This window comes from Rhinoderma darwinii, chromosome 5 (genome assembly GCF_050947455.1).
Source record: "Rhinoderma darwinii isolate aRhiDar2 chromosome 5, aRhiDar2.hap1, whole genome shotgun sequence".
Taxonomy (NCBI): Eukaryota; Metazoa; Chordata; class Amphibia; order Anura; family Rhinodermatidae; genus Rhinoderma; species Rhinoderma darwinii.
Window position 1 is genome coordinate 213305087 of NC_134691.1, and position 21522 is coordinate 213326608.

The 21522-nt window shown below is 47.0% G+C and overlaps 1 non-coding gene and 1 pseudogene across 1 annotated transcript; both read right to left on the reverse strand.

Annotated features, from left to right (window-relative positions):
- Window positions 1-1171: 1171 nt before the first annotated feature.
- LOC142654220 (U2 spliceosomal RNA) lies at window positions 1172-1367 on the reverse strand. The gene has a single exon (XR_012848934.1). It is a non-coding gene; the product is annotated as a U2 spliceosomal RNA (small nuclear RNA).
- Window positions 1368-7674: 6307 nt separating this feature from the next.
- On the reverse strand, window positions 7675-7843 carry LOC142654116 (U2 spliceosomal RNA; annotated as a pseudogene).
- Between the last annotated feature and the right edge of the window lie 13679 nt (window positions 7844-21522).

A 21522-nucleotide genomic window follows, 5' to 3' on the forward strand; every position in this document is an offset into this window, starting at 1 on the left:
CCTGCAGGCTCACACACATTTACAGCTACTAAGCGGGAGGGAGGTGAATAAAGGCCGGAGAGGAAGCTACACAGGATTTGCTTCTTTTGCTTGCACCACAATGCAGTGCTGAAAGAGGAGGAATCTACATAAAAACGCCTTCCTGGCAACGCCCAAATGCCCTCCTGCCATGCAGATAAACACTGGCAGCGGCAGCAAGTGCATGCCCACAGCCACCCCTTGTTCCTTCACACCTTGTATCAGCTTTAATCCAGTCCTGTGCTGCCTGCTGAGCAGCACTGAACAACACTGCCTGGGCCCAGACTTTTATCTCTGAGGCCCCATTATGATGTCAGAAAGCTGGCTCTGGAATCCTGAGGGCTCCACTATGACACGTGCAAAGTTCCGTCTGAACTTTATATAAGACGGTGAGGCTCAGTCAGTCACTCAGTGTTGCCTGAGAGGGCAACACTGCAACAGCCGGCCGCCAGGCTGTCTTTTTTTTGCACATTTATTTGCCTCCAGGAGGCCACAAGAGGGAGACAAGGGACTGCAAAATGGAAAATAGGCATCCACCAACTTTACAGACAACTTGTTCTCCTTGCTCCTACAACCTCCATCCTTGCACAGTTTGTTATTCTTCTAGGTAACATAGTAACAAATCCAAATTGCTGCTCTCTTTGTAGGCAAGCAAGGGTTTGTTGCAACTGCAATTCTTACTTCTTCTTGGAAATGTAGGGACGGCAGTACATTCCATCACATCCATCTAGTGTACACAGGTAGGTCCATTGTGGCGGGCAGGCAGGCGAGCGGGCGGGCTGCTTTATTGGCTGTTTGCTGTTCCCCTACTCCACTCCACTATTTGACTGTGGTGCTGCATCAATCAATCAATCAGTGGCTGGCTCAGGTGCAGCTCGTTAACTTACCTAGGAGGGAGGGCGGAGAGAAGACAAGGAAGGTGAATGAGCTGTTCCAATGTGAAAGGCCGGAAACACAGAAACACAGACGACACACAACAAGAGGTGGCAATCTATTCATTAATTGCATTTAATCAATGAGCTCATTATCACTCATGCATTGTCCAACAGGTGTTGAAATAATGGGATTAAAAGGGGAGATCCCTTCAGAAAGACAGAAACAATAGCAAAGAGAAAAAACACTTTTGGAATCTGATTTTAGTCAACACATAAGGAAAGGGTGCACCGGTCCTGGAAATACTGCAATACCAGGTCAATGCGTGGAGTGGACAGAGCAAGCTCTATTTCCATCTCCCTGTTCTAAAAATCCATTTAATATATGGTCCCCAGATAGGGGACGTATCAGATATTAAACTGATAAGAACAGATTTTTTTTTTTTTTTTTTTTTTTTTTTTTTTTTATTAAACCATTCAGGTTTTTTTGAATAAAACCGAGAACTGTAGTTGTTCAAACCACCTCTCTATTTTTCAAAAAATCTCATCACTCTGGTTCATTATTTTATTTTTCCATCAAATACAAGATAAGTCAAACAAAATTCCTCAAACTAAATACCGCCATTTTAACATTCGCCATATCCCTTCCGCATCCATACCTTTTTCTAGATCCCATTTATAATAAAAATACAATTTAGCCAATACCATACTAACCACATCCTCCATCTCAAATACTTCTCTTTTATACACATTCAAATTTCTCGTATTCCACAATACCTCTTTCACACAAGTCAAAAAAATCCACAACACTCTATCCTTTTCACTACCCAAACTACACAAACCAAACAAGACAATTTCATACGTCAAACTCTTCAAACCAGTCAATTCTTCGCACAACCCACTCAACTTTTTCCAAACATCCTTTGCATGCTTACACGACCAAAACACATGACTCACATCCTCATCATCCCCACAACCTTCTCTCGGACACCTTTCAGATGCAACCAAACCTCTTATTTTCTGAACACTCCTTACAGGCAACACTCCATGTACCGACATCCATAACAAATCTTTCTGCTTATTTGACACATCATACGTAACAATCTTCTTCCACACAGACCTAGACTCCATCGAATTCAAACCATTTACAGAACACATCACATTATTCATACACATACTTCTCACAACATTCTTTTCACTCAGAAATCTCTCCATTCTTACATCCTCTAGCTGGAACTTTTTAATAAATTTTTCAACATACAAATACCACCCTGTGCACTGAAAAGCAATTGGTTTACATAAATTACGTTTTTCCCACCTTAGACGCTGAATCACCGTTCCAGCTAAATATTTCGACATTCTGGCAGCCTTGGATTCTTTAAATAAAAGCTCTACAAAAAAACGTACACAATTAATTCCGATGAAAATCTCCAAATTTGGGAAATCCAAGCCTCCATTACGTCTGCTTTTCATTAGAATTTCTCTCTTTGCCTTCTCAATCCCGCTCCCCCATAAAAAAAGGAACAAAACTCTATTCACTTTTTTTAACATAGCTACAGCAGGAGGAAAAACCAGAGCAACATATAAAATCATAGGAAGAATAATACTTTTGACAATTAAAACCTTCCCCGAAAAAGAAAGATCCCTCATTCTCCACATTTCCAACTTTCTCACAATCCTACCACCTAACTCATCCCAACTTTCTCTCCCTTTCAGCTCATCATCAAACACAATACCCAAAATTTTCACACCATTCACCTGTTCCATATCAGAATCACTCACCCGCTCATTACTGAAAAAAATTTTAAATTTGCTCTTACCCCAATTTATTTTAAAAGCAGACGCAATACAAAACATATTTACGATCAACTTCACTCTGGACATATCATACACTGAATCACACAATACGCAAATATCATCCATATATCCCAAAGCTTTCACACGTTTTCCATCACACCCGGGCACCACCAAACCTTTCACAACCTTATCATTTCTAATCATTTGCAACAATGGTTCAATCGCACAAATAAATAGGATGGGAGACAACGGACAACCCTGTCGCACACCAGACATAATATTAAACGATTCTGAAAAAAACCCATTCACCTGCACACAGCTCTTTGCATTCGCGTATAAATTCTTCAACAAACTCACAAACTGAACCGGAAAACCCATTCTCTCTAACACTTTGAACAAAAACACATGCGCCACACGATCAAACGCTTTCTCAAAATCTAACGCACACACAATCACCTTCTTATTCCGACCCTTACAATCCTCAAGCATGTCCCGCACCAACGCCACGTTTTCATGCAATTTCCTTTTCGGTACCGCACATACCTGATCCTCATCAATCACACACCCAATCACATCTCTCATACGGTTCGCAATCAGCTTGGCAAAAATTTTATAATCCGTATTAAGCAAAGTAATTGGTCGCCAGTTTTCTAACCGTCTCTTATCTCCTTTTTTATGCAACAAAACTACCATACCCTTCTTCATCACATCACACATATTAGTCCCAGAAAACAACACTCTCATAACTTCTATAACATCCTTCCCAATTATATCCCAATATTTCCCATAGAAATCAGCTGGTATTCCATCGATCCCTGGAGACTTATTTTTAGCCATACTTCCCACCACATCCTTTACTTCACCATCCATAATCTCACCAAGCAAAAACGCACATTCACTTTCAGGAACAAAATTACACACAATATCCAAAAACTCCTCATCATCGCCCAAATCACATTTCTTCACATCATACAGTTTTTTATAAAAATCAGACACCACATCAATCACATCCTTACCGAACACCTCTTTATCATCCTTATCCAATAATACATTCATTCCACTTTTTCCACCACACATTTTTTTAAAGAAAAATCTAGTGCATTTCTCGTGATTATCTCTAACCTCCACCTTAGACCTAAATATAATTTCTTTCCCTTTCTCTCGGAACCACTCCTTAATATCTTTTTTGGTTTTTTCCAAATCGTGTCTTACATCCATACCCAAATTTTTACATTGTTGAAGGAACGTCATCCGCATATTAAAGCGTGAATATTCTAATCTTTTCCTTCTCGCTCTTCTATACCCTATCTGTCTAAAAAACCCACCAATCTTTTTTTTCACCCATACCCACCATTCACACACATTAGAGAAAGAACTTTTCTTCCTAACCCAAAACCCATATTTTTTCCCAAACCTAGTTTTTTCCCTTTTATCACTCAGAAAACTAACATTCATCTTCCATACCCCTCTACCATAAAAGAAATTATTTATAACAAAAACCCCCAACAAACACTTGTGATCTGAAAAACACACTCTCTCCTGCGCATAATCTACACATTCCATTGCAGAGGTAGAAAAAAAGAAAAAGTCCAGACGAGAATCCGTTCTTCCGTCATCGGCATGATAGGTAAATGGACCTGGTTTCCTGGTGACAGCGTCCTGCAAAGCAAAGTCCTGCAAAATTTTATTCCACAAAACTCCGGTAGCGTCCACATTAGACTCTGTGGATCCAGCTCGGGCCTGCTTCTCCAGGATACAGTTAATGTCACCAACAATAATTACAGGAACTTTACCGTGTAGAAAAAATTTTAAAGTATCAAAAAGTGCCAACCTATCAGATTTCACAGCATGGCCATAGATATTGATAAGCCTAAACTGCCACCCCTTGTAGGATAGTAACACGCAGACACATCTTCCTTCCTGAATGATTTGAGTCTGTTTGATGACAAACTCATTATTTTTAAAGAGAATACCAATTCCATCGTTCCTATTTGTGGAAGAAAAGGACCAAATTGCTTCCCCAAACTTCCATTCTTCTTTACTAGGATTTTTTGACAAACCACATTCTTGTACACAAACAATGTCACTGCCCTTAGAGGCCAAAAAGTCCAGGACTGCAGCACGCTTGTGAGCAGAGGAGAACACCCGTACATTTTGAGAGACAATCTTTAATCTCAAAGACATGCGGGCATAGTATGGTTAGTGCAAAGGAAAGCCATGAGATAACCAGAACATATCACGTCCCAGGGAAATACATAGCTCTTTCCAGATTTGCCACATTGACTTCACTGAGGAAACCTTCCCCAGGAGAGCTGGGTACTTCTGAGGCCACCTCAGATGACTTAGGGCTAGAACTAGAGTCACTGTCCAGCAATGAGAAGGGATTTGCATGAGCAGAATCTTCCAATAAGCCTATCTTCAGTCTCTTCACCGCCTTTCCAGACTTCCCCCTTTTTGAGACCACTTTATGAAAAATTTCAGCACTAGTGGCACTAGGCATCCTGGCCTCCTTCTCGTCCTCCTCCGATATTGACCACTCCACTTTAGCTGAGTCTTCCATTTTTGACTCTGGGCTAGAAAAAGACAAAATTTGCATACTTGCACCATCATCAGGGGAAGCACACCCAATAGGTGGCGCTGTGTCTTCACCTTCCATAGGCATAACCCCAGGTGTTTCATCAACACTTTGCTCTGCAGGAGGGACCACACCCAACTCCATGCTGTTAGTATGTGAGGTTAGAACCTCTCCTAATCCAGCTTTCCCAGGGTCCTGAGAAGCAGGCACAGAAACACTGCCAGCTGGCTCTGAAATTGCATCAGAAGTGGCAGCAAGGGAACTTGTTGTTCTCACCTGTCTGCCCCATGTTCTTCTCTCTTGCCCTAAAAAGGGAAACACCTTTGGACATTTCCTACAAGTATGACCCGGCAAACCACAAATGTCACACCTGGATGGGGAAATACATGCACTAGCCTCATGTCCTGTTTCTTTGCAATTCCTGCATACTTTGCCTTTGCATGCATCTTTGGTATGCCCGTAGGAAAAACATGATCTGCAAAAACATGGCATATCTTGGTAATAAAGATATCCCTTATTACCACCAATTGAAAAATTTGCAGGAGGATTCATCACTCCTCCAATACAGCTGGAGTCAGGTTTCAGCCTGACCCAGTACTTAATATCACCATTGAAAACTCCCCATAGGTTCTTCTGCTCCACACCTCCTCTAACATGGGTACAGTAGTGAGCTAAGAAGGCCCTGACCAGCCTTCTATCCAAAAATGGGTTATACATGTGGATGGTAATACATTTCTCCACTGCTGAGAAAAGAGGTAGCACTTCAATAGATTTTAAAGCCTCATGCATATGTTTCTCCTTGAGCAACTGAAAAACATTTAGACAGTAGGCGGCCTCAAAAAAGGATACGTCATACGTAGCAATATTGCTGAAAGCTTGGATACAGAATACCTCTACCAATGTGACTCCAGCCAGGTCCAGAAGGATGTTCTCAATGATGTGCCCAGTATCCACTTCTTCTCTCCTCTGCTCATTCACCACAAAACGAATTGTATTCCGCACAGCTGCCATCTTGATGAGGAATGCCCAACGGCACGATGATCGCTCCCAAAAACGTCGGAGAGGACTCCACGAAAGACCGAACCCCCGGCCCAGACCAGGCAATAAACCTGATCTGAGCCAAAAGGCCGAGAAGCGATAACCCGAATGGGCCGGGCGTTGACCGAGCCTGCCTAATACTGCTGTTCACCCCTTGCAGCGATTGATTCAGCCTACTCCTAGGCAATTCCATGGGGCCCTGCAGGCTCACACACATTTACAGCTACTAAGCGGGAGGTGAATAAAGGCCGGAGAGGAAGCTACACAGGATTTGCTTCTTTTGCTTGCACCACAATGCAGTGCTGAAAGAGGAGGAATCTACATAAAAACGCCTTCCTGGCAACGCCCAAATGCCCTCCTGCCATGCAGATAAACACTGGCAGCGGCAGCAAGTGCATGCCCACAGCCACCCCTTGTTCCTTCACACCTTGTATCAGCTTTAATCCAGTCCAGTCCGGTGCTGCCTGCTGAGCAGCACTGACCAACACTGCCTGGGCCCAGGCTTTTATCTCTGAGGCCCCATTATGATGTCAGAAAGCTGGCTCTGGAATCCTGAGGGCTCCACTATGACACGTGCAAAGTTCCGTCTGAACTTTATATAAGACGGTGAGGCTCAGTCAGTCACTCAGTGTTGCCTGAGAGGGCAACACTGCAACAGCCGGCCGCCAGGCTGTCTTTTTTTTGCACATTTATTTGCCTCCAGGAGGCCACAAGAGGGAGACAAGGGACTGCAAAATGGAAAATAGGCATCCACCAACTTTACAGACAACTTGTTCTCCTTGCTCCTACAACCTCCATCCTTGCACAGTTTGTTATTCTTCCAGGTAACAAAGTAACAAATCCAAATTGCTGCTCTCTTTGTAGGCAAGCAAGGGTTTGTTGCAACTGCAATTCTTACTTCTTCTTGAAATGTAGGGACGACAGTACATTCCATCACATCCATCTAGTGTACACAGGTAGGTCCATTGTGGCGGGTAGGCGGCTGGCTGCTTTAATGGCTGTTTGCTGTTCCCCTACTCCACTCCACTCCACTATTTGACTGTGGTGCTGCATCAATCAGTGGCTGGCTCAGGTGCAGCTCTTTAACTTACCTAGGAGGGAGGGCGGAGAGAAGACAAGGAAGGTGAATGAGCTGTTCCAATGTGAAATGCCGGAAACACAGAAACACAGAAGACACACACACAACAAGAGGTGGCAATGTATTAATTAATTGCATTTAATAAATTAGCTCATTATCACACATGACTGTACAAATGCATTGTCCAACAGGTGTTGAAATAATGGGATTAAAAGGGGAGATCCCATCAGAAAGACAGAAACAATGGCAAACACAAAAAAACACTTTTGGAATCTGATTTTAGTCAACACATAAGGAAAGGGTGCACCGGTCCTGGAAATACTGCAATACCAGGTCAATGCGTGGAGTGGACAGAGCAAGCTCTATTTCCATCTCCCTGTTCTAAAAATCCATTTAATATATGGTCCCCAGATAGGGGACGTATCAGATATTAAACTGATAAGAACAGATTTTTTTTTAAGTTGACTACCCCAACTTTGGGGGTAACCGTTTATTTAAAATTTTTCAGGTTTTACAATAAATTAACATTTTTCAACATTTTTACAGGGATTCAAATTTTACAACAATGGTTAAAAAATAAATACAAATTGTCAGATTAAAATCATACAATTTATAAAAGGGCACTTGGTGGCATCATATTATAGAATTCCATTCGCTAAAAAACCATTTTCTACTTAAAACAGGAGAGAATTTTTTGTCTAAAAGATAATACTTGTGCATTTCATAAAAACAAATTCCTAAAATATCATTCACAGATAAAATTTCATGTTTGAATAAAAGAATATTCCTGGCCGCCCACAGAGCTGCTTTAACGCAGTTAGTAATCTTCCATGCCATAATTTTCTGAGTCCTTGTTGGGCACTCCAGACATCCGTAAAAAACGCCTTCACTTGTCATTCTCTTTATTCCGGTTATCTTCTTCATCAAGGGGAGGATTTTTGTCCATATCAGTTGTGAAAAATAGCATTGCCAAAAGAGATGTAAGACTGTCTCGTCATCGCGGCATCCTCCCCTTGGACACGCAGCCGAGTTGGTCAGTCCCCTTCGATGCTGGAATGCCCGGCATGGAAGACACTCGTGGGCGCAGCTCCAGGCCAGATCCTTCTGTGAATTAAAAATGAATTTAGCATTAACCATGCTCCAGATGAATTTGCACTTGTTTTCATTAAAATTGCTAATGGGGGCTATTAAAACATTTTCTTTTATTTCCTTTAAAACATATTTACTATTTTTTACATCTTCTATTCTTTTGTCTTTTAAGTTAAAAAGGTTCACTATTTTTTCTAAAATCTTATACTGGTCTGGCAGGTTAAAAGCATATGGCGAGCTTAAAACAGTAGAGAACCATCCATACCTCCTCATAAAATAGCCAGTGTTAAAACGGATAAAATAAGACCAGTAGTGTTCCTTAAAAACAGTATTAAGACACAGTGTAAAAAAATGGATTAAAAGAAATGCTTTTATATTTGGAAAATCTTTACCACCCATTAGCTTTGGCAACATCACTTTTTCTCTCCTGAGCTTCTCCATCCTAGAATTCCATAAAAATGTAAAACATGCCTTGGTAATCTTTTTTAATAAAATATCAGGGGGAGGGAAAACCATACTTAGATATAATAAAATTGGTAAAATCACCATTTTTGTGATTAAAATTTTTCCCTCCATTGTCAGTTTTCTAAGATTCCATAAACAAATTTTCTTATTAACTTTTTGTGCCACCAAGTCCCAACTGATAAAACCATTGTTTGACTCATTGAAGGAGACCCCTAAAATCTGTACAGACTCCGACACAGGGACTGGAATGTCCTGTAAAATCATGTTGCCAATATTTAAAATATTACTTTTATTAAAATTGACTTTAAAACCGGAGGAGCAGCAAAATTGGTATATCTGTTGTAATGCTTTTTGCAGTGACGGGGCGTCCCTGCACAGGACCGCGACATCATCCATGTACCCCACTACTTTTGCCTCTAGTCCCCCCCCGCCCGGCAGGGGGACTCCACATATCTGCCTGTCATTCCTCAATCTGCAGAGTAGAGGCTCGATCGCACATATAAAAAGTAGTGGGGACAAGGGACACCCCTGCTTCACTCCGGAGTTTAAAAGGACATCCTGTGTCTTAAAACCCTTTACTAAAATCTTGCTCGTGCAATTGTCATAAAAGGCCTTCAGAGACTGTAAAAAACCTTCTGGTATACCCATCTTTTCTAAAACCTTAAAAAGATAAAAATGTGATACTCTATCAAAGGCTTTCTCGAAATCTATGGATAAAACCGCCAATCTGCCTTTTCTCTCCTTCGTATCACCAATAGCATCTTTTAAAAGGTTTAAATTGTCCCATATGCTCCTCCCAGGTATCCCACAGACTTGGTTGGAGTGGACGATTTTTTCTATAACAGCCTTTAGCCTATTTGCGCAAATCTTGGCCATTATTTTATAGTCTGCGTTTAGTAAGGTGATAGGCCTCCAGTTTTTAATATCTGTTTTGTCCCCCTTTTTATAAAGCAGGGACACCTCACCTTTCTTCCAGGACCCCGGGAGGGCTTTTGTTCTAAAAACTTGAGTAAAAAGGGAATAGAGATCCTCTTTTAAAACTCCATAAAATGTGACATAAAACTCTATGGGTATACCATCAGGGCCAGGGACTTTACCTGTTTTAAAACTCTTGATGGTATCTAAAATCTCCTGTTCCGTAATATCCTGTAATAAAAAATCTTTGGAGACAGGATTTAAAACAGAGTCAACCTCCTTCAATGAGTCGTTCATCAAATCAACATTAACAAGCTTTATATTAAAAAGATCCGCATAAAATCTGTGTACCTTTTTTAAAATATTGTCAGTGTTTGTATCTCCATCAACATTGTCTAACAGGGTATGCTTATCGTTAATTTTCTTAAAAAAGTACCTGGAGCAGGTCTCATTTTCCTCAAGGTGTTTCATTTTTGAACGAAAGACAATTTCCTTACCTCTCTGCTCCAGGCACTGGGAGATCTCCTTCCTAATCTCCATAATCTCCTCCTCCACCTGCATACCCTGTTCTCTGAACTTGTATTGGGTCTGCAGACGGGTATTCAAATTAGCAAAAAAATCCTGTTTTTCTTTTGCTTTTCTCCTTCCGATTTTTATGAAAAAGTCTCTTATTTTTATTTTTATTTTCTCCCACCATGAGACTATGGACATATTTGGATGTCTTACCCGTCTGCAGCCCTTATAAAAGGTAATAAAATCAGATAAAATTTGCGGATCATCTAAAAGGGAAACGTTCATTTTCCAGGCTTTTTTGACAGTATTTTTCCCAATATCATTTTTAACTTTAAAATACAATAATTTATGATCAGATAAAACATTGGGATTAAGATCACATTTAAAAGGCAGTACTTGATAAGAGCAGAATATAAAATCGATCCTGGAGCTACAGTTCACATTGCTCCAGGTGACGCCGGCCTCTGCAGATAAATTGCTATTACATTTCTTAAAAACATCAGTAAGTTTAAAATCAGTAACTATATCTTTTAATAATGAGGAGGTTTTGTCATAATTCCTGCTTACTGAGTTAGAGAACCGGCGTTCCCCCTTTAAAATACAATTAAAATCACCCGCTAAAACAAGTGGCTCTGAATCGTTTAAAAAAAGGGGTAAAATCTCTAGCATTCTAGCTCTTTCATTCTTGTCCGAGGACCCATAAAAATTTAAAAACTGCCATCTAATACCGTCTATAAAAGCTTTGACCAATAAAATTCTACCTGGTAAAATTTCATTAAAACTGTCAATTAAAACGTTCCCTTTAAATAAAATGGCGACACCTGCGGCTCTGGAATCGTTAGACCCGGACCACACTGAAGGTCCGAGTCTCCAGTCTTCCTTATATTTGTTGTAGTTCGTGCGATGTGGGATACAGCATTCCTGTAGGAAAAAAACGGTGGCGGAAAAAATAGAAAGATAGTCAAACAGGGCAGCTCTTCTCGTCTTAGAATGCACGCTCCTAACATTTAAGGAAATGCCACCTAACTCTGCCATGAGGAAAAGGGAAAAGAGACAGTCTTATGTAATCTTACCCGAGGTGGCCTCAGCAGTCCTCGGCGTTACCAGAGACCTCACTCGAACTCTCATCGCCCTCCGACTTCAAACCGACTGTATAACTTGAGGAGATTGGAGAGGAACTCATGTCAGACAGCTGACCCCCCGCCATACCTGAGGCACTTATCGCAAATGGGTCCCAGATGGACTCCACGGGCAAGGTTTCTGGAGCATATTGTATGGCAGCCTCCTCCCCTACGATAGGGGCAGGAAACGCACTCGCGGCCGTTTCCGGGACTTCTGTCACCTCAGAGGTAGCTATGCTTGTCTCCCCCAACTGGCGAGAAGGGGGGAGACCTTCAGCTGGTGCTTCCGGGGGCGCGTCAACTGGTTTCCCTGCTTTCGCTCTAGCAGGTACTCCCATCGGCACCCCCGCTGCCACCTCTGAGTACGCCCTACGCCTTTTAGTCCTTGCTGCCGCTCCGCCCGGGTCCTCTGCCTCAGGTACAGGCTGACCCAGCACCTCCTGCGGCCCAGGCGGATCAGCTTCATCCGAACTACCCATCTCCTCCGTTTCCTGAGGGGGCTTTTTCGTCCGCTGATCACTGGCTCTTCTCTTAAACCGCCTTTGCTCCTTTGGGTCACCTGTTTGGGGGGGTCTGCTGGAGGTGTCCATGTCATCTGCCTCTTCACCTCTTGGTTCCTCTCCTTGTGCGGGGGCGATCTGGCCTGCTGGCTGCTCTGGACGCCTCGGCCGGACCTCGGGTTGTTCCGATCTGTGGGGACAAGTAGCATATAGATGACCAACTCGGCTGCAAAAACGACACCTTTTCCCCAGAGGGCAAGTTTTGGCCTCGTGCTCAGAGCTGCCAGAATTCCTACAGGTGCTTTCGCAGAACTCTTTGGTGTGACCGTACTTTTGACATTTTCTACAGAATGGAGGCATTCCTGTATAAAAAAGATCTCCTGCCATATCACCTAATTTAAAGCGTGCTGGCGGCAACATTATCCCCCCTGCTGTATTGGCATCTCTATAACAAGTTACTAAAAATCTCCACTTTGACGTCCAAACTCCAACTTCGTTCATTATTTTGCCAATACATTTAACACTTTTGAAATAGGGGGATAAAAAGGACATCACATCTTTTAAATCAGCAAACGGGCAGTACATTTTTATCACAATCATCTTAGTGATGTCCAACACATGTTCGTAAAATTCAATACCGTCCAGTCTCGGATCGTTTTTTACCATGTATGCCGCCAGCAGATCTTGGAACACTCCATTCTGTACAAACGTTATGTCATATGTTCTTCTCCTTGGATAGTCTTGCACCGCCAATATCTCCCGCTTCTGAATGTTGAAAATGCCAACAAGCACGGTCTCCACCAAGAACTTCAGGCCGCAGGTTGTCGCCTTCTCTTCTGATACAATAACACGGATTGTATTTTTTATCCGGGCATACGCCGGTATCTCACCAGGACTTTCGTCCATGGTGAGGGGATTTCGGGAAAGTTACGCCACCCGTTGGTGACGCAACGTCTACGCAGCTTTCCCCTTTTCGGCCGAAGCCTACACGGGGGATATGTGGATCGCAACTCGTTGCTCAGGACTAAGCCTCTCTCCCAAATAGCAGCACGGGGGTGAAGTCCAGGCGAACCTGGACGATCCCCCGAGGCCGAGAGAGAGGGTACCTGAGCACCTCCCAACTAAGACCAGGCAGCACTGACTACAAGTAATCAGATTGAAAATTGCTTTATTGACAATCAATCGTCATCATACAAACATTACTGCGACGCAGCGCAAGCCATGAAGCAGCAAATAATAAATAATAACAGTCGTCAAACATAACATGACAGTATAATACACAGTACAGGCTAGCCTATGCTATACATTACACCACATGCTACACTAACATTCTTGCATTCACTAAAGCCAAACAACAAAGCATTACAGACAAGTGATGGGATAGGGGAGTGGGTAGGAGGGGATAGGGAAGGGGGAAATCACAGGCCCGAAGCTTTATTGAAAGACAACACACAAGAAGGGAGAGTGGGGGGAAGGGGAGTATCAGTCCTCTTCCTCATCGACGTCCGGGCTGTCCCAGGTGGAATAGTCTCTGAGCAGGCTGTGGATCAGCCTGCGGCAGTCCTGGACGGACACACTCTCTCTCCGCAAAATCAGACGGTTCCTGGCAAACCATATAGCGTCCTTAAAGCAGTTCATAAGGCGCCAGGCTTCCTGGATTGCTCCATCCGTGGTATTCCCAGGAAATAGTCCATAAAGTACCGAGCGGTACGACAGTCTGTTCCTGGGTACTGAGTCCTTGAGTTCATGTTCCAAGGCTTTCAACAGACCCTGTGCAAAGGGGCACTGCCAGAAAATGTGCAAAGATGTTTCCTCCGTGAAGGGGCACCTGGGGCAGTACCGGGTCTTGCACAGGTTGCGGGCATGCATGAATGACCTAAGAGGCAGTCCTCCCTGGATGGCCATCCATGAAATGTCCTTGTGCCCGTTGGTCAACCTGCCAGATGACACGTTAGTCCAAACAGTCTCCAACGTGTCGGCATGAAGCCCTGGAACAGACTCCAGTGAGTCCTTTGCTCTGATGTGCTTGTGGATCGTCTTAGGTTTCCACAAGTCGGGCTTAAGACCCTCCAGTTGATGCTCCCTCACAAACCGGACGACATCTCCGTAGAACCAGGGAGCGTGCCAGTTGTAAGGGAAGGAGCTGTCCCACTTGTCCCAGCCAAAACCTCGCCAGAGGGGAAGGAGGAAGTAGCGGGACATGGCCTTGCCCGCAGAGCCGTTTGCTGTCCTCAGAGTCCTACGAACACAGTCACATACAAAAGCGATCCGCAGCAGAGTGGGAATGTCGGGTATACCCTTCCCACCTTTGCGGGGCTCCTTGTACATAACAGTCCGCTTTACTCTGTCCATTTTCGAGCTCCAGATGAAGCGAAACACAGTCCTGGTAATGGCCCTCGAGACGGTGGCAAGAGGGGGCCATGCCTGTGCAGTGTATTGTAGCACAGGCAAGACTTCGTTACGCAGGACCATTGCTTTGCCCTCAATAGTGAGTTGTCTGAGGCTCCACAGTCCGATCCTTTGGTTGACTTTGGCCAAGCGTTCTTCCCACGACTTTAGGGCTGCACCTTCCTTACCGAACCAGACTCCCAGAATTTTGATGAAGTCCGGCTTGATAGTAAACGGGAAGGAGGCAGGAGAAGGCAGGTACCACTTTCCGAAAAGCATGGCTTCCGACTTCCCGCAGTTGACTTTTGCCCCTGAAGCGCGTCCGAACTCCTCGCAGGTCTGGACGAGTGCAGTCACCGAACTCTGGTCAGCGCAGAAGACGGTCACGTCGTCCATGTACAGCGAGCATTTGACCTCGAAGTGTCCTGGACCTGGTGCGGTGATCCCTCTGATCTCTCCATTCTGCCGGATAGCCTCTGCGAAGAGCTCTATAACACAAACAAAAAGGAGAGGTGAAAGAGGACAGCCTTGTCTAACCCCCGACGATACAGGAAAGGGGTCAGTCTTCCAGCCGTTCACCAGCACCGAGCTGTAAATGTCGCAATACATCAGGTTAACATACAAACAGAACAACCTGCCAAGCCGCAGCCTACGCAGAGCCTTACCCATGAATTCGTGAGAGACCCGGTCAAAAGCCTTCTCCTGATCCAGACTGACCAGGGCCGCGTGTGTACGGCGGCTTTGCATGTAATGCACCGTGTCCCTCACCAGGGCAAGACTGTCGGCCACCCTACGGCCAGGAATGCCGCAGGTTTGGTCCGATCCGATGATCTGTCCGATGACAACCTTCAGTCTGTTGGCCAATACTTTGGCGAGGATCTTGTAGTCCACGTTCAGGAGAGAGATGGGACGCCAGTTTTTCAGGTCACATCTCTCCCCCTTCCGCTTATACAAGATCGTGATCATGCCTTCTCTCAAGGACGGTGGCATTCTACCCTCCACCACCATCTCCTCATAGAGCTCCAGCAGGTCCGGACAGATCAAGTCCCCCAGCGCTACATAGAGCTCTGCTGGGAGACCATCACTGCCCGGGGTCCTGCCGGGTCTGAAGGATTTAGCGGCAGAGAGCAGTTCCTCCACCGTCAGGGGTACATCCATAGCCTCCGTACCTGCAGGATCAAGATGATTAGTGATACCTGACAGGAATTTATCGGCGGCTTCGGGGTCAGTGGTTTTCCGGGAGTAGAGGCTTCGGTAGTAGTCTGTGACGACTCCCATCACCTCCTTCTTCCCAGAATGCATGTTTCCGGTCTCATCTCGGAGTTCCTTCAGGGGCGTGTGGCCGGCATGGAGTTTCCTGAAAAAGAACGAGTTACATTTCTCACCCTTCTCCAGGTTCTCCACCTTGGAACGAAAGACAATTCGCTTGGATTCCTCCTCAAAGTGCCTTTTCAGGCCCTTTTTGGCTTCCTCCAGCTCCTTCCTGACGTCCCAGCCGCATTGAAGGAGGTCTTGCAGGGATCGCAGCTGACGCTGCATCTCTCTGAAGTCTCTCTTCCTCTCACACGCCTGTTGACGACTTTTTGCCTGAAAGAAACAACGAAATTCAACTTTAACATATTCCCACCAGTCACAGGTTTTGTCAAAGAAAACTTTATCATTCCTCCAAACAATATAGGCGTCTCTAAGTTCCGCCAGTACCTCCTCTCTTTCCAGCAGGGCACAATTCAGCTTCCAGGAGCCAGGGCCGGGAGGAAAACCGTGGCCGATGGCACCCTGGAAGAGAATGGCCCTGTGGTCAGAGAAGAAGCAGGGGATCATGGAGTGCCCATGCTGCTTGACTGCCCGGGAGGTGAACACAAAGTCAATCCGAGAACGAAGTGAGCCATCGGGTCGGCTCCATGAATAGTTCACAGAGCCGATCCCCATGGAGCCCACAACGTCCTGCAAGGATGCTTCGGTTACCATCTCGATAAGCAGTTTGGAACTGACATCCAGCTTGATTGAAGTGCCGGAACTTCGTCCATCCTCTTCGATGGGGCAGTTGAAGTCCCCGGCCATCACCACTGCCCTAGTGGTGGCGAGCTGGGTCCGCAGGGTCTGGAATAGTTCCAGGCGCTCAGCCTTCATAGGGGGAGCGTACACGTTGATGAGCCTAATCGGCTCTCCTGCCCAGGAACCGTCTACGACCAACAAGCGGCCGCAGGCGAGCTCCTGGACAGAGTCAACAGTAAATACGCCTCCCCTAATCAGGATGGCAACCCCTGCAGACTTACAGTCGCCCCCACCAGACCAGTAGGACGGGCCATGGGTCCACTGCCTGGCCAGATGATGGTATGACCTGGAAGAGGGGAGAGTACATTCCTGCAGCATAAATACATCACTCGACTGCTTGGAAAGAAAAGTTAGCACCATCTGACATCTAGTCCTATCTCTAACACTCCTCACATTGAGGCTAAAGATGTTAAGTTTAGCAGCCATGGGGGAGAATAAAGAAGGTCAGTGCAAACGATACACCTTAGTTACCAGTCCGGTCGGGCGGATCCTCCTCTCCTGGCGGGTCCGAAAGATCCAGCAGGCCCTCTGACAAAAATTGTTCCAGGATTGTAGCCACCTGGATGTCTGTTGTGAAGTCGATGACCTCAGGTTCAGACACGAGTTCCTCCACCATCTGCTCCATTTCCTCCTGCTGCGCAAGGGAATCTTCGCAGATTTCTACGACTTGTCGCTTTGAGGACTCAGCGGCTGGGCTGTCCCTCACCTTTCTCTTCCTCTGGATGGCACCTGAGGAGACAAGAGGGGGAAAATCCTCCAGGGAGAGGACTCCAGCAGCTGGAGGGGAAGATGTTAGTGCTGCTGGAGCTGGGGAGAAGGGAGGCTGGGTTGGGAGAGGTGCAGGTGACAGGACCACTGAGATGGGTGGGTAGGAGAAGGTGAGAGCCTCAGTGGGGGTGACAGGGGTTGGGGACGGGGGGGTGGGGAGGGCCGGGCGAGGGAGGGTGGGAAGGGTAGGGCGAGGGAGGGCCGGGAGACGGGGGGGAGGGACTGTCGTCTTCTTACCATCCTTCTTATTCCCGGTCTTCTGCGCCGCTGGAGCTCTGGCTGGGGCGGGGTTCCCTCTGGCCGGAGCTTTCGCCGCTACAGTTGCCCAGGATCGATCCCTCTTCGGGCAGTCCTTGTAGGAGTGGGCTGCTTGTCCGCAGAGGTTGCACATTGTCCGTTTCGGGCAGTCTTTGGTCTCGTGTCCTGTTACCCGGCAGTTCTTGCAGGCGTCCTCCTTGCAGTCCTTCACCGAATGACCCTTCTTGCTGCATCTCCTGCAGATCTGCGGCATGTCCGGGTAGTAGATGAGGCCGTAGGAGTTGCCCAGCGAGAATGACTGGGGCAGGTGCTGGAGGCCGTCTTCCGCGCTCGAATCCTTGTTCAGTCGGACGATTACCGACCACTTGCCAGTCCAGAAGCCGAGTCCGTTCAGGATGTGTGTGGGTTCCCTCACCACTGTGCAGAACCGCTTCAGGAGCGTGGTGATGTCTTTGCCGGGGGTGTGTGGGTTCCGCATTGAGACCGTCACCCGCCTTTCCTCTCTTTGGACAGGGCAGTTGCCCACAAAGCGAGAGAAAGGGGATTCAGGCCTCGCCGCTTTCACCATCTCCCAGTACCTTCTGCAGATGTTGATCGAAGCGAAGGTCACGAAGAACATCCCGGTCATGAAGGCCTGGATGCTGATGGTCTCCGGCTTAGCGAAGCCCTGGTCCAGGAGCATCTTCTGGCAGAACACTTCTTCCGTCATGTCCGGCACTCTCCCGTCCACCTCCTTCAGCTTCAGGGCCACAGTCTGCTTCATCCAGGGCTCCAGGGTTGGAGCAGCCTGGTTCGGCTTCCTGGTGGCCTGTTGGCTTGAGGAGGCTTCAGGAGGAGATGTCCTGGCCTGGGTCGGCTCACCTGGTCCATCAGCCTTCTTCTTCTGGGTGGCAGGGTTGCTGGTTGAGGCCATGGCTTCTTCCAGCTGTTCCTGTCGCTTGGGGAGGATCTTCGATAGCTCTTTCCCGAAGGGGGCGGAGCTATGCAAATCTTCTCCTTGCTGGCCGAGGTTCTTCCACGAAATTTCTTCCGCAGCGGTTCCTCGTCGAGCTTCTTCTGCGGCCGAGCTTCTTCAAAGATCCCCTTCAGCAGCGGCTCTTCTCCGAAGGTCTCTGTCGCAGTTCTCCTTCTTCCCGGCAGCGATCTCCCGGAGCTTCTTCCCCGATGGCGGCTTCTCCCTTCTGGATCTTCGTCTTCGGTGGTTCTTCTCCGCAGTTCGTCGCCGGCTTCGTCTGGAACGCTCTTGGATCGCTAAGCTAGTGTTTATAGCCCCCAGTGGTTCTCCGAGCTATCTATCCTTACAAGGACTGATAAGAACAGATTTTTTTGATTGAAAATTGCTTTATTGACAATCAATCGTCATCATACAAACATTACTGCGACGCAGCGCAAGCCATGAAGCAGTAAATAATAAATAATAACAGTCGTCAAACATAACATGACAGTATAATACACAGTACAGGCTAGCCTATGCTATACATTACACCACATGCTACACTAACATTCTTGCATTCACTAACGCCAAACAACAAAGCATTACAGACAAGTGATGGGATAGGGGAGTGGGTAGGAGGGGATAGGGAAGGGGGAAATCACAGGCCCGAAGCTTTATTGAAAGACAACACACAAGAAGGGAGAGTGGGGGGAAGGGGAGTATCAGTCCTCTTCCTCATCGACGTCCGGGCTGTCCCAGGTGGAATAGTCTCTGAGCAGGCTGTGGATCAGCCTGCGGCAGTCCTGGACGGACACACTCTCTCTCCGCAAAATCAGACGGTTCCTGGCAAACCATATAGCGTCCTTAAAGCAGTTCATAAGGCGCCAGGCTTCCTGGATTGCTCCATCCGTGGTATTCCCAGGAAATAGTCCATAAAGTACCGAGCGGTACGACAGTCTGTTCCTGGGTACTGAGTCCTTGAGTTCATGTTCCAAGGCTTTCAACAGACCCTGTGCAAAGGGGCACTGCCAGAAAATGTGCAAAGATGTTTCCTCCGTGAAGGGGCACCTGGGGCAGTACCGGGTCTTGCACAGGTTGCGGGCATGCATGAATGACCTAAGAGGCAGTCCTCCCTGGATGGCCATCCATGAAATGTCCTTGTGCCCGTTGGTCAACCTGCCAGATGACACGTTAGTCCAAACAGTCTCCAACGTGTCGGCATGAAGCCCTGGAACAGACTCCAGTGGGTCCTTTGCTCTGATGTGCTTGTGGATCGTCTTAGGTTTCCACAAGTCGGGCTTAAGACCCTCCAGTTGATGCTCCCTCACAAACCGGACGACATCTCCGTAGAACCAGGGAGCGTGCCAGTTGTAAGGGAAGGAGCTGTCCCACTTGTCCCAGCCAAAACCTCGCCAGAGGGGAAGGAGGAAGTAGCGGGACATGGCCTTGCCCGCAGAGCCGTTTGCTGTCCTCAGAGTCCTACGAACACAGTCACATACAAAAGCGATCCGCAGCAGAGTGGGAATGTCGGGTATACCCTTCCCACCTTTGCGGGGCTCCTTGTACATAACAGTCCGCTTTACTCTGTCCATTTTCGAGCCCCAGATGAAGCGAAACACAGTCCTGGTAATGGCCCTCGAGACGGTGGCAAGAGGGGGCCATGCCTGTGCAGTGTATTGTAGCACAGGCAAGACTTCGTTACGCAGGACCATTGCTTTGCCCTCAATAGTGAGTTGTCTGAGGCTCCACAGTCCGATCCTTTGGTTGACTTTGGCCAAGCGTTCTTCCCACGACTTTAGGGCTGCACCTTCCTTACCGAACCAGACTCCCAGAATTTTGATGAAGTCCGGCTTGATAGTAAACGGGAAGGAGGCAGGAGAAGGCAGGTACCACTTTCCGAAGAGCATGGCTTCCGACTTCCCGCAGTTGACTTTTGCCCCTGAAGCGCGTCCGAACTCCTCGCAGGTCTGGACGAGTGCAGTCACCGAACTCTGGTCAGCGCAGAAGACGGTCACGTCGTCCATGTACAGCGAGCATTTGACCTCGAAGTGTCCTGGACCTGGTGCGGTGATCCCTCTGATCTCTCCATTCTGCCGGATAGCCTCTGCGAAGAGCTCTATAACACAAACAAAAAGGAGAGGTGAAAGAGGACAGCCTTGTCTAACCCCCGACGATACAGGAAAGGGGTCAGTCTTCCAGCCGTTCACCAGCACCGAGCTGTAAATGTCGCAATACATCAGGTTAACATACAAACAGAACAACCTGCCAAGCCGCAGCCTACGCAGAGCCTTACCCATGAATTCGTGAGAGACCCGGTCAAAAGCCTTCTCCTGATCCAGACTGACCAGGGCCGCGTGTGTACGGCGGCTTTGCATGTAATGCACCGTGTCCCTCACCAGGGCAAGACTGTCGGCCACCCTACGGCCAGGAATGCCGCAGGTTTGGTCCGATCCGATGATCTGTCCGATGACAACCTTCAGTCTGTTGGCCAATACTTTGGCGAGGATCTTGTAGTCCACGTTCAGGAGAGAGATGGGACGCCAGTTTTTCAGGTCACATCTCTCCCCCTTCCGCTTATACAAGATCGTGATCATGCCTTCTCTCAAGGACGGTGGCATTCTACCCTCCACCACCATCTCCTCATAGAGCTCCAGCAGGTCCGGACAGATCAAGTCCCCCAGCGCTACATAGAGCTCTGCTGGGAGACCATCACTGCCCGGGGTCCTGCCGGGTCTGAAGGATTTAGCGGCAGAGAGCAGTTCCTCCACCGTCAGGGGTACATCCATAGCCTCCGTACCTGCAGGATCAAGATGATTAGTGATACCTGACAGGAATTTATCGGCGGCTTCGGGGTCAGTGGTTTTCCGGGAGTAGAGGCTTCGGTAGTAGTCTGTGACGACTCCCATCACCTCCTTCTTCCCAGAATGCATGTTTCCGGTCTCATCTCGAAGTTCCCTCAGGGGCGTGTGGCCGGCATGGAGTTTCCTGAAAAAGAACGAGTTACATTTCTCACCCTTCTCCAGGTTCTCCACCTTGGAACGAAAGACAATTCGCTTGGATTCCTCCTCAAAGTGCCTTTTCAGGCCCTTTTTGGCTTCCTCCAGCTCCTTCCTGACGTCCCAGCCGCATTGAAGGAGG